General features: G+C 50.9%; 1 protein-coding gene across 1 annotated transcript in view; it reads left to right on the top strand.

Annotated features, from left to right (window-relative positions):
- Positions 1-12,128, top strand: part of RPL3 (ribosomal protein L3) — an 86,022-nt gene that overhangs the window by 17,304 nt on the left and 56,590 nt on the right. The gene's annotated exons all lie outside the window — the stretch shown is intronic.

The following is a 12,128-nucleotide window of genomic DNA, read 5'->3' as shown; positions in this document are numbered from 1 at the left end:
GAAAGGGCCGTCCTAATTCTGAGCTTTAAGGCCAAGATGGAGACCCTGTCAGAGCTCAGGCAAAGAGACAGCATAAATGAAGGGGAATTTTCCCCGCTGCAAACTCAGCTAGGAGGATGACTAAAGACAGCCAGAAGTCAGCTCAGGATTCAGAAGTGCCTCGGGAGTATTGCAGAAGTATTGAGGGAAAGGAATGAGGACAGAGGAGGAAGACAATGATACAGCAAGTGAAGTCCTCGCCATATGAGAGGTCATTTTGTGGCAGAAAATACTGCACACCAGCACCAGCCCTTGAGGACGCCGAAAGGCTCCATCTTGACGACAGCACTAGCATATCAGTGGCAACAGGAAGGCAAACAACAATATCCCCAATCTCTACGGCTCTGTGATCAAGTCGCTCGCCCACAGGACAATGCTCTCTGGGACAGCCATGGGTCTCTAGCAGAAAACTGGGCTTGAGGGAGGCCCTCAGCTCCTGCATCCCCAGGCGGAATTTGGCAGCTGTGATTCAATTTGCATTGAGTTCATGACTGCTCTTTTTTTTTTTTTTTTTTTTTTTTTTGAGGGGTCTGGCAAGTGGCAGCATTAGCCTTGCTTGTAGGGGTGATTTCAGCTCTGGGAGTGTAAATCCTGTTAGGGATGGACAGCAATCACCGATTCATTTCCCCCAGCCAGCGAACATCCATCACAGAAGGGGTGCTTGGCACTAATGGAAAGAAAACTTCACTATTTTGGACCTCCTTCACTTGCAAAGCATTACCCGTTTGCTTCAAATATTATCCCCGGAGCAGTCTGAAGAGAGCCAACACTTTTCCATGTTAATGTGATAAAACAAACAGCTTACAGGCTCACCCAGAGATTGCAAATGTTGAGGAACATCAGACCACAAATCTAGAGGCAGGATAACATCCCTGCTGACCGAGAGGCAGCTGCAATACTACAGGTCCCCTGTCCTGTAAAAAACAGTGTTTGCCATGCTGAGTACTCCTAACTAGAGAGACAGGCTCCCGCAGCCTCCCTGGAGGTGTTTGCCCCTCTATTATGCCCTGCAAAGATTTGGTGGAGATTTTAGCTTCACCTTTCAAACTTTATGTGAGGAAATACATGATTTTGCTCTTCTTCCCCAGGCTAACCCTGGAGCAGAACGATGCAGAAGGCTGTTGATCCAGTATGTGCTAGTACGTTACTGGATGCAATAGCATGGTGGTACATCCTTCAGCCCAGTGCAGCTGTATCTCTACCCCCTCCCAAGTGGGATCTTGTTTCCAAACTTGTGTGGTTCTGGTTTTGTGGACCCGGACAGCAGAAATCTTTTTTTTTAAAAAAAAAGAAATTTAAATGGTATTATGTGCTTTGATGGCACCAGACTGAGGCTGTAGGCTTAGATGTAGTATCCAAGCACCTCATGATTTCTAATTTACTTAGCCATCATACCCTCTCCAGAAGGTAAAAACCCCAAACCTTTGGCTGTTTTACATAAAAGGAACAGAGAATTAGAAAAATTATGTGATTTGCTGGAGGCCAAACAGAGAAGCTGTGGTAGGGGAGAAATTCCACTTTGGATCTCAAATTAGCACCCTAACCATTGCTGTCTGTGTAGTGTTTTCTCTCTGCTTTGCATATCTCAGTCTGAGATGCACTGGACAAGCCCCCTTGGGATAAGGAGTCATTTTAAGCCTGATTTCTTACAGAAATTAAGCTCTCACAATCATATTGTCTATCCACCTATCAGCTGCCCATGATATGACTTGCATCTGCTGGCCAATTTCAACCAAACCTGGCAGCAAGGAAGGGATCTTACAGCAAAGCAATTTGGATGAGCTCCATGATAAGCAGAAATAGGGGAGGGAAGAGAGGGACAAAGCAGAGCATGCCCCTGTGTACCTGCAGGCCGTGGGGTGGCTGGACACCAGTCCTGGCATGGCGTGTGATGCTTCCTGCCCCTCTCCGGGGCAAGAGAGAGGGACTGAGCTCAGGGAACAATGGGCAGAGCTGGGAAGTAGCTGAGCATGCTGCAGGGATGTCCTGGGTGTGCAGTGACCCCAGGCATGAATGTGGCAGAGATTGTTCATCCTGCCACTGGCAGAGCAACTTCTGCTCTGCACACTCCCTAACCCCCACCGGCTGCTCCTCTGGGAAAGCAGCCGGTTAACATATTGCAATGAGTTAACCTTAAATGGTCTAAAATCCAAACCTCTGCATGCAAATGAATTCTGATGGAAGAAGCGAGATAAAACACCACCCAGCCAAAACCGAGACCTCATTTTAGCCTGTTTGCTGAGACACTTCTGTGTTTGCAACTGAAGCCCCAGTGGGCTCCTTGGTGATGCTCAGCCCTGTGGCAATTTGCACTTCCCCACCCAACACTGCTGCATTGCCACGTGCAAGGCTTTGCAGCAAAACATCGCCTTGTGTGGTTTTTTAGGTTTTGGTGGCCAGGATCTGTGACATGGCCCCATTTTCTTCCTCTTGGACAGTGCTGAAAGTGGGTGGCATGGGCAAGAGCTTCCAGGCAGGGTGTCAGGCATGTGCTGGGCTTTACTAACCCCAGAGGAGCCAGGTAGCTCCAACCTGCCAGCCAAAGGCAGGGAGTGGAAAGGGGCTTTTCCATCACTTCTGGGTGAACCTGGTTCACATCTGAGGAGCTGTGCGTAAGGGTTTGCTGCTACACAAAGAGGTAACTCTGCCAGTCCCTTTCCTAAGAGGAATTACAAATTCTTCCTGCTCAGTTGCTATTATGTGATCTTTTTTTCACCATGTGGCTATTGCTGATAAGTGATTCTTGGGCTCCTTGCATGCAAGTCACTTGACATTTGGTTAACTCCCTCGTACTAAGTTACAGAGCCAAGTTAATGGTCATGGAGCCGGACTTTCACTGTCGCCCTTTCCCCAGAAGATCACCAAAAGGTCACCTCTTTTCCTCCGCTTTGGGATTACAGTCCTTTTAACGGCCTTTCCATCTAGCTCCTCAAACAAAGTCCTCCTTTGAGCCAACCAATCTTGAAATCCGATGCCCTTGTTCGTTTTGCACTGCTGGTGGCAGGGAGGAAAACAACAAAGTGACATTTCTATGTCGGTCACAAGGCAGACGCCATAAGACAATGATATTTATCTCCTCCTTGAATGCTCTGAGGCCTCGGATCTGCAAAAAATTACAGTCACAGGCAATCACCATTTCCAGCAATAAGGCTGTAGTCAAGCAATTTGGAAGATGAACAAGTGCTGGTACAAATACTCAGGGACCAACCCTAATAACAGGATCCACCCAGAAAAGATGCCTTGTGTGTAACAGAAACAAACAAATGCCTTTAAACTTGCACTGGTGCTAAGTAACGTAAAACTTTGCCAGATAAGGATTGTTTGCTCTCACTTAGGGGTTTCTGGCAGCCCTGCTCCTTGGATTATTTGCTGAAATGCATTTGAATTTTTTCAGTTTGCAATCTTAAAGGCAAAGCGATCAAGTTTTATCCTCATCTCCTACAGCAAAGCGATTCTGAGCAGCATGAAAATCCAATCTTTCCACATCTGGGAGGGCAAAGGACGGTGGCAGCCGTGGCATGGTTGCCCTAGGCAGTGGGCACAGCAGTGAAGGTGTCTGCTGACACCAGCGTCCTGCCTGTCCCACCTCATGCCACTTGTACCTGCTAATGCCATACCTCTCTAGCCTGCAAACTCTTTAGCGTGGGGCTATGTTTTGTTGTGTGGTTTTAGACCACTTGACATATCAGAGGTTCCATCACTTCCTACAAGAACAACTGAAATATAAACAATAGGAAGTCAGTGGTGGCTTGTCAGAAGAGTGAAGAAAAGCTGAGCAAAAATTTGGCCTGGCAGCAACCAAGTGTGTTTCTACATGTATTTGATAAAGAAACCATGCAGTCAAGAAAAAGCACATGCAGAGGTGGCTTTAGAGGCGTTTCTGCAGCAAGGCAGAAGAGTTCTATAACAGCAATTGCCTATAAGCAGTGGAGGGCACTGAGGGTCCTGGTGTCACTGGGTGCTCATATTCTGAATCACCTGTTCTGAGTGTGACAGCAAACCCCTTCTCACAGAAGAAAAGCTGCTGGGGTGGGAGCTTTCTGGTGTCTTCCTTTCAGGAGCAACAGCAAAGGAGAACATCACCTGCCTTCATTTCTCTAGCTCTTGTCACTGCTTGAAATTAGGTTAGCCTGCACCCTCCAGATGGCATGGGAGGCAGTACCTGCTGGCTCTCCCAGTGATGAACGCACAAGCCAACAAGTCACCACCATTTGGCTTTGGAAACCAAATAAACCAGAGGATTTTATTTATTTAGTTAGTTCAGTGTGCAGAATTGGCCAAAACAAAGATAAAGATATCAGAAGGAACAGAACACATCTCTATAATTGATGTGACAACAGGGGATAGAAGGACCCTGAGAAGATGCTGGATGCACAGATTTGGGCAGCTGCCCTTCTTTGGCGTGCACAGAGCTGTTGCTGCGGTTGAGGGGAGGGAGGCAGTTTGCTCCTTTCTTCCCAGGGCTGAGTTTTGCTCTTCACACTTGAGAGTGTTAATTTGGTCTTGCAAACATAATTATCACAACATGAGGGGGAAAAAAGCCTGGAGAAAAGTGAACCATGCTTCCCTCTCCTCACACACAGCATGTCTCAGCTATCACCTGTCACCCCTCTCCAGACCGCAATTCACGGTGTTGCAGACACCAACGCTGTATTTCTCCCGACTTAACCAGGCTCAGGTCAAACTGACCTGCCTACCCGCTTCTCTGAGCCTGCTGCTTCCCCACCTCATGTCCCTCTTGCATCTCGCTTTGCTGTGGTCCTGGCCCACTGGCAGCTCCTGAGGGAGGGCTGAGAAACACCGTGGGGAAAGCAGGGACAGGACAATGAAGCAAAGGGGGGTTTCTCATTTGCCACTTGGGTATAGTTTCCAAATCCTCTAAAATGGAGCTGTGCCTACACATCAGAGAAGGAAACCCTGGTCCCACGGGGATGCTGAGGGGGGAGGACAAGAACATCCGCATGCTCTCCCCAGCCTTGCTCACCCTAGGGCCTCTTCCAGACCTGAGTTTCAGCATCTCCACGTCATATTACTCACTAGACGTGGTGTCTCCAAGCACATCATTCCCCCCCAACAGCACCCCAGGCAACAACCACAGCCAAAACAAGGACATGTTGAGAAACATCTTCAAAAGCCCATCCAGTGTAGCAGCAGCTGCATGCTTGGACGTACTGAGATGTGGCTTAGAGTCAGTTTACCAGCATGGGAGGGAAGGGAAATGGCACACTGGTGTGTTTTGCCTGGTGGCCGCAGTCTGGAGGGGTTTTATTTTGTTGTTTCCATTCACTCCAGATGAATCTGCACCTCCATCAGCTTCTGGAGTGATCCCCAGGGCTGCAGATGCTGGCCACATCCAGCACCCACAGAGAGGGAAACCCCCCTGGTGCCGCAGCACTGCAGTGCCACGCAGGTCTGTGCCCTGGGTCTCTGACCCTGGGCCGAGGGCCAACCTCCGTGTTTATCGCTGTCAGTAGCTACTGAAGCTGAAGGAGGAAACCTGAGAAAATGCAGGAAGGTGCCGTTGGACTGGACGTGGCCCAATCCCGGAGCACATGCCCTGTCCTCCCAACTACATGAAGTCCAAGTCATAGTGAAACTCTTGCACATACGTGCAGCTCAGCCGTTTAGCTGCAAAGCCACTTGGTGAGCAGCGTGCTCTCAGCTTGCAGCCAGAGGGATGCGGAGAGTTGCTGGGGCAGCCACTGGGTGAGAAAGTGGTAAAGGGATAGGTAGCACACAGTGCACAAAACCACAGGAAGCTTGCTGTGGCTGTGGCAAAGCAGCACTAAACTCTTTGGTGCGTGCTGGCAGGGGCTTAAAGTGCTCACCAGCAGCACAGAGAGCAGGACGGATTTGCCTTGGGGCACTCAAGAAGGGATCCTGGGCATTTTCTACAGGAGTTGGGGCTGTTGGCCAAGCCCAGGTAGGCTCACCTCAGCCAGTGGACTTTCTCTGGCTGCCTGATGTCGGGGGATGGCCCCGATGCCTCTGAATTGTGACTTTTCCTCCCATGAGACAAAGGTGGGAGAGCCACATTAAACCACAGCCATCCCCATCCACATCCACTTGCAGAATTGCTCCTGGGGTGGCATTTTCCAAAGTTTGCCTTGAAATATCCTCCATGGTATATGATTCCCACCACAGCTTCCCTGAAACCATGTCCTTGCCTCAGCAGTCTCAGGTGAGGCACCAGTCCAGGTATCCCTTCTGCTTTCCATTGCCCTCCCCTCTTAGCCCTTGATGCTGATCTGAGGGTCCCTTTGATTCTGTTTCTTTTTCAGCACCTTTTCTTGTGTCATCTATTATTTCAATAGAATTACATCTACTGAAAAGTCACAGGCTGGCCTTCAACCCACCCAGCCATGCAGAGATATGGCAAGTGGATTTGGGGAGGGAATAAGGGTAGGCGCAGGAGCACTGTAGCCCCCATGAGCACAGCCCCATGCAAGGAGGGGCTGGTTCACATTGCAGCTGACCTCCCCGGGAGCACAGCGGGCGCTGCTGCTCCTGCCTTCCCTCATCCAACCTCTGACACAGGCAAGGGCACGGTGGGATTTGCAGCCAAACGAGTTAAAATGCTGCTGCGTGAACATGCTTTGACTGGGGCTGGATCGATTTCTCCAGCCCCTGTGACTGATACAAGCATGTCCAGCCAGGGAATTGTAAAGAAAACAGGCTTGAAACCAATTTCATTGCAACCAGCGCTGGCTGCATGCATTGATAAGGTCTTTGATAACATTGCAGAGAGGAGTTACCCATGTTGTACAGTGCTGTCTTGAAGGTACAGCTCCCTCATTGCTGGCAGGGGGGAGCTGGAGGCAGTACCACCAAGTGCTTACAGTACCCAGGAAACATCCCTTGCAAGCAGTGAGCAGCCAGGGCAATGCCGTGCCCCATGGCTTGGCTGGGGCAGCGGTCAGAACAAGGAGGGAAACCTCAGCCTGTCCCACGCTGTGCTGGTGAGCTGCTTGCTTCATCTCTGCTTGCACCTGGGTTATATTGACTCACTCATGGCTCCTCCACTCTGGGAGAAGATGGGAACATGGAGCAGAGGGACATCCCAGAAGGACAACAGCTGCCTGTCCCTTCAAAAGGGACCCCAAGGAGGGAGCTGTCATCTATGTGTGGCAGCCGACAACTAAAATATGTGCATCATTTGCTCTTCCCTTGCGTGCATGTTCTGTCAGCCCCTCATCTTATTTTATTGCTCTTTTCTAAAGTACCCGTGAGGTACAGAGGCTTATCAAAGCATCCCAGAGAGAACCATTTAGACTGTCTCGGCAGGTGTGATGGGTGCAGGTGGGAAGGCCAGCGGGGTCACCGTCAGCAGGGCTGCCCTGACCCCACAGCCTCTTATTTGGCAAAGTTTGGCCGCATTGGCTTAACCATTGACTGAACCACATGGCTGGAGCGTGAGCCACATAGTGTCTCCCAGGCTCATCAATCTAAACTATTAAGCCCTTCTAGGAGTGACAGCTCATTGCAAGACTAATGTGGTCGCACTGCAGCGACCTTCTCGCTCTGCCCAGCCTGGCAGGCTCTTGCAGAGACCCACCGCCCGTGCCTGTGCAGGGGCTCCACACCCGGCTCCAGCAAACTGGGGAGCTGCAAACGGGCACAGAGCCCTCGACAGAGGTTTACTCATCTTCCAGGCCAGGACAGATTTCCAATAGCCCAGAAATGCAAAATTAGGAAAACAGCCTGAAAGCAAGATGAGACCTGGAAAGGAAATGACACCTAAAGGTCTGATCACATCTGCACTGCCTGCAGCTATTGGGGTTAAAATGTAATCGAGCCCATCCACCTGCCACCACCAGCCTCCCCATCAGCAGGCTAGGCCTTCTCCTGGGAACTTTCAAAATTACTGGTTCAGCCTCTCTGTCGCCTGTTTCGCTCAAGTGACTCAGGCTGACTGTGACAGTTCAATTAGCTTCCCTTCCCGTGCCCGGGTCATGCTGCCTGTGCCAGTGCGGGCAGGGCTTTGTGTGGGGCGGCCAGCCGGGAGCAGAACCATCGCAGCTGGGGGAGACGGGGGAAGCAGTGGCTTTTTGTCAGGGCACAGCTGCCAACAGATTGGCAAATGATCCTGTGGGTCATTTAGGGTTGTAAAGGAGGCTTCGGTAGATATGCGCGCTCCAAAGTGCTACACAGGGCTTGCTCTGCCTAGCCCCCTAGATGCAGTGCCAGAATTAAATGGTGTGCTTGGGGGCACCTCCATGGGAGCAACACCCAAGAGGGTGCTGTGTGTTATCCCTCCGGCTAGTACCCATGGGAGGGATACCTGGTTGGGAGCTGCTGGGTCCCCAGCCGGCTTCCCGGTGGGGATGAGCTGGGGACTAGGACAACAGAAAGTGCTCCGTCCAACCGCCGGCCCTTCAAGTGTGACATACACTGGCACCGCTGGGCTACCGCAGGGCCAGGAGTACACCGAGGTGCTTCCCAAGCCCAAATTCTAGCAGCCAAAGAGCTCAGGAGTTTGCGGAGGGCTGCACGTTCCTGTTGGTGATGTTCCTGCCCTCCCTGGAGAAGGGCTTTGAAGTGTGAGGAGAGCGCAGTGACAGCACCAGAGGCACGAATGCTGGGAGCAGGGCCAGTGCCTGACTGGGTGTCGGAGCAGAAGAGGGGGCTGGTATCGCCTCGGGATGCAGCGCCCTGTAACTTTAGCTCCGGGCCGTTCCTATTTGTCTTTGCTTCTTGCATGTTGTGAATAGATATTAGCTCAAGCTCAATGGGCTCCACACAGGTCTTGGAACCAGATGATTCAAGCTGGGATTTGTTCCATATCTCGGGTTTCACATGTTTTCTTTAGCTGCATTTTAATTGTGGGGTTTTCCTTTTTGTTTGGTGAGGTGTTTTACCCAGCTGCCGTTTCTTTGCAGCTGTAAATATCCCAAATAAATCCCATTCCTGGATTATGTGAGGGTGAAGAGGAAGTGCCCTACAACATAACAGGTTAGGTTTTTATCACAGCTCATCGCCTGGAATGCCATTGGGAATGTATCCACAGAAAATGTCTGGCGCTAGTCCGGAAAACAATGTACAATGTCAGCAGAACCCCAGAAAGAGGAGCGTAACACGGTTAAACAAAGCCTGGATTGGGTTTAGCTCACCTTTACTTTCACCTTGAACCAATGAACCTCTCCTCTGAATGCAGCTGAGCTCAGGGCCTGCTGGGGACGGGACACAAAATTCTCCTCGCTTTCCTAGCTGCCTGACTTTTTGCAGGTCAGCCCTGACAGGCTGCGGTAACCCATGGGCTGTTTCATACATCCTGAGCTACAAGAGGCCAGGAAGAGGCTGTTGGCCAAAAATGAGGTGGTCTGCTCCTCTGTGGACCTGTTAAACCTCATGCAATTAACTCCTGTTTCCTCCTGCTTCCTGCCCTGACGGCCGTTTGTCCCCACCAGCTGCAGCCGTTTTGTTTGGGCCACAGAGCAGGAAAAGGGCTGGTGGGTACCTCCAAGGGGGCTCCTCTATTTGGAGGACCCACCGCTCCAACCCAGCACCTTTTCCATCTGCAAGTTGGTGTTGGAAGCCCTTGTGCCCAGCAGGGAATCTTGCGCCTGGGAGACAAGGAGGCTCAGGAGAGCTATTGGCTCCTTCCCTCAGCTGTTGTCCCATGTCAGAGCCAAAAGTGCTCCTTCCTTGCTTGCCACAGGGTGGAAAAAACAGTTAACCAAGTTGTGTGCACACCTTGTAGGGAGACAACAGTGTGTTTGGGCCACCAGCCTCAGACCTGCATTGCTGCATGGGGTCTACATCCCACCTTGCAGCCTGCTGATGACTTGTCTGGGCATGTACAGGTGTTACCGGCACTGTAAGACCTTTAGGAGGGACTGGTTTGACAGGCCACTCCTGCCTTTTGCTAACCTCCCCTCCCAAATTCACATGGGGCAACTTGCCACGGGCTGCTCCATCTCATGGGTGCCCCAGAGCTGGGTTTTCCTGGTGTGCTTACACATTGTTGGCTGAGGCCCAAACCACTCGGTACATTATTGCTCTCCTTGCTACTGGGCTGTTTTAACACCATCTGATGTGATATCAGAAATGTCACGGCACAGGCGAGTGAAGGATGGTCCCATCCCCACCAGTCGCCCCAGCACCGCCCGTAAGATGGCATCCAGCTTGGGAAATCATGGCTGGCATAGAGGGTGACACATTCCTGAGGTGCTGGGGAGTATGCCATCCCCTGCTTCACCTACCCTCACTGCCGTACCCACTACGTGGAAGAAAACCCTCCCCAGGAAGGTGCTGAGCAAGGGGGACTCTGCATCCCCCTATGGCTGCTGTGTCCTTGTCAGCCTGCTGGATCCCAGCTAATGGATAGCTGCAGGCAGCAAATTTGAGCAGCATCTCAATGCCAATTTAAATAAATAAATGAGTCCGAATGCTCCGCCTTGCAGAATGGCATCTCATTCAGCCATTCAAGCATCAAATACCTCCGGGATTCTTTGGGTCTCAATTTGCAGAACTATTTCCTTTTTCTAGTGCTCTTTTATTTTTCTTTTTGCTTATTTAAACCTGTTTTTCCTGTAGTGAACAATCCTTGCAGGTGAAAGGAGGCAGGTTTTAGATGTTGACAGAACTTTCCTCCAGATTTAAGAGGGATCAGCAGAGTCTTAAATAGGTATTCCCCAGTCCCTGCTTCCCCAGTTGCAGCTGGCAGGGATGCAGAGGGATGTTCCCGTGTTTCGGGTTTAGTTTGGGTCCCCCAGGCTGCCAGATCACTTGTGTGAAGCCAGTTGCTTGCAGCCAAGACCAAGCAGATGTTTTGGTGCCGTGGGGAAGCGCTCACCCACCCAGGGCCAAGTAGCAGCTGTGGGAACTACTGCCAGCCGGGGCTGCAGCCCCCTGCTCCAGCCCCTCAGATGGGTCATGGGAAATGAGGGTGGGAGGAACGTGCATGTGCTCAAAATACCACAGATGCCTTAAGGACAGACAAGCTCAGGCCTGGTGAAGTTGCATTTAGTGTCAGTGGGATGGGGGAAATCACTGAGCTGGGGAAGAGGGTGAGGAGGTGACATCCCCCAGCTGCATCCCCCCTGCTCTGCCCCTTTTGCTTTTCTGGGAGCTTCGCACCGTGGGAGTTGCAAAGAACCACACGGAGAAGCTACCTGAGACACCTCAGGCACTGGAAGAGCAGAACACAAATGGAAAGGAGCTGGTATTATTTTCTTTTTATTTTAAGCCAAACACAAGAATATTAAAGGATCCGATTCATGGTGTTTGAACACCTGGGAGCGATACACAGCAGAGCCTTCCCAGAAGCATGAGATTTTCCCTGAATATAATCTAAAACAAATGTCTTCCTAGGAAATCTCTAATCAAGGCCTTATGGATCAGTGAATAAATACAGGGGCTTAGTTAAATTAGCAAGATTCATGTTGTTGTTGTTGGGGGGTGGTTTTATGGCTACCTCATTCCACCCACATACCCCTTTACCATAGATCATCCTCTCCTGCCTTCAGGTATCTGCTTAATGCAGCGGCCAGCTATGGTGTTTTGCAGGTATCTGGGAATAAGCAGTGATGCTTTGGGGCAGGACACACAAACAGGCTCCTGTGAAATAGCAGAGAGCAGCTCTCTGAGCCCAGTTTCCCTTTGCTGGTGTTTGCATCCTTGTGCTTTTGCACCATGCTTTTGCGTGCAGCAGTGCTGCTCTTGTAAGGCTGTATACAGCAGCTTTTTGCACTGGTATAGGAGGAAAGTGGCAAGCAGAGGGTTTGCTCTGGCAGCCTTTCTAAGGGTGTCTGGTCTCTCTCTAGCAGCAGTCACCCTGGTCAAAATTTTGCACATCAGCCAGACCATAAATAAATGATTCAGCCTCATGTTTTAGACACATTTAGTAAACAGTGCAAAAACTGCTGCATCCCTCCAGCTCCTCCATCTTCCTGCCAGCTCCCTGGGAGCCCCGGCTGCCTTCCCTGTGCTGCAGATAATGGAGAATTGCCTCTTTCCCCATTGCCAATCCTCCCTAGGAGGGGAAGGTCAATGCCATGGGGAGGATATGCTCCCCACAGGGCCAATCTTCCCTGGTCACTCTCATTTCCAGCCAGCCTGCGTGCTTAGTATAGCTGGAGCAAGGGGGA

The sequence above is a fragment of the Falco cherrug genome, chromosome 5 (assembly GCF_023634085.1).
Source record: "Falco cherrug isolate bFalChe1 chromosome 5, bFalChe1.pri, whole genome shotgun sequence".
NCBI classification, from domain to species: Eukaryota; Metazoa; Chordata; class Aves; order Falconiformes; family Falconidae; genus Falco; species Falco cherrug.
Note: the sequence above shows the minus strand (reverse complement) of the source record. Positions and strands in the feature narration are given on the sequence as shown.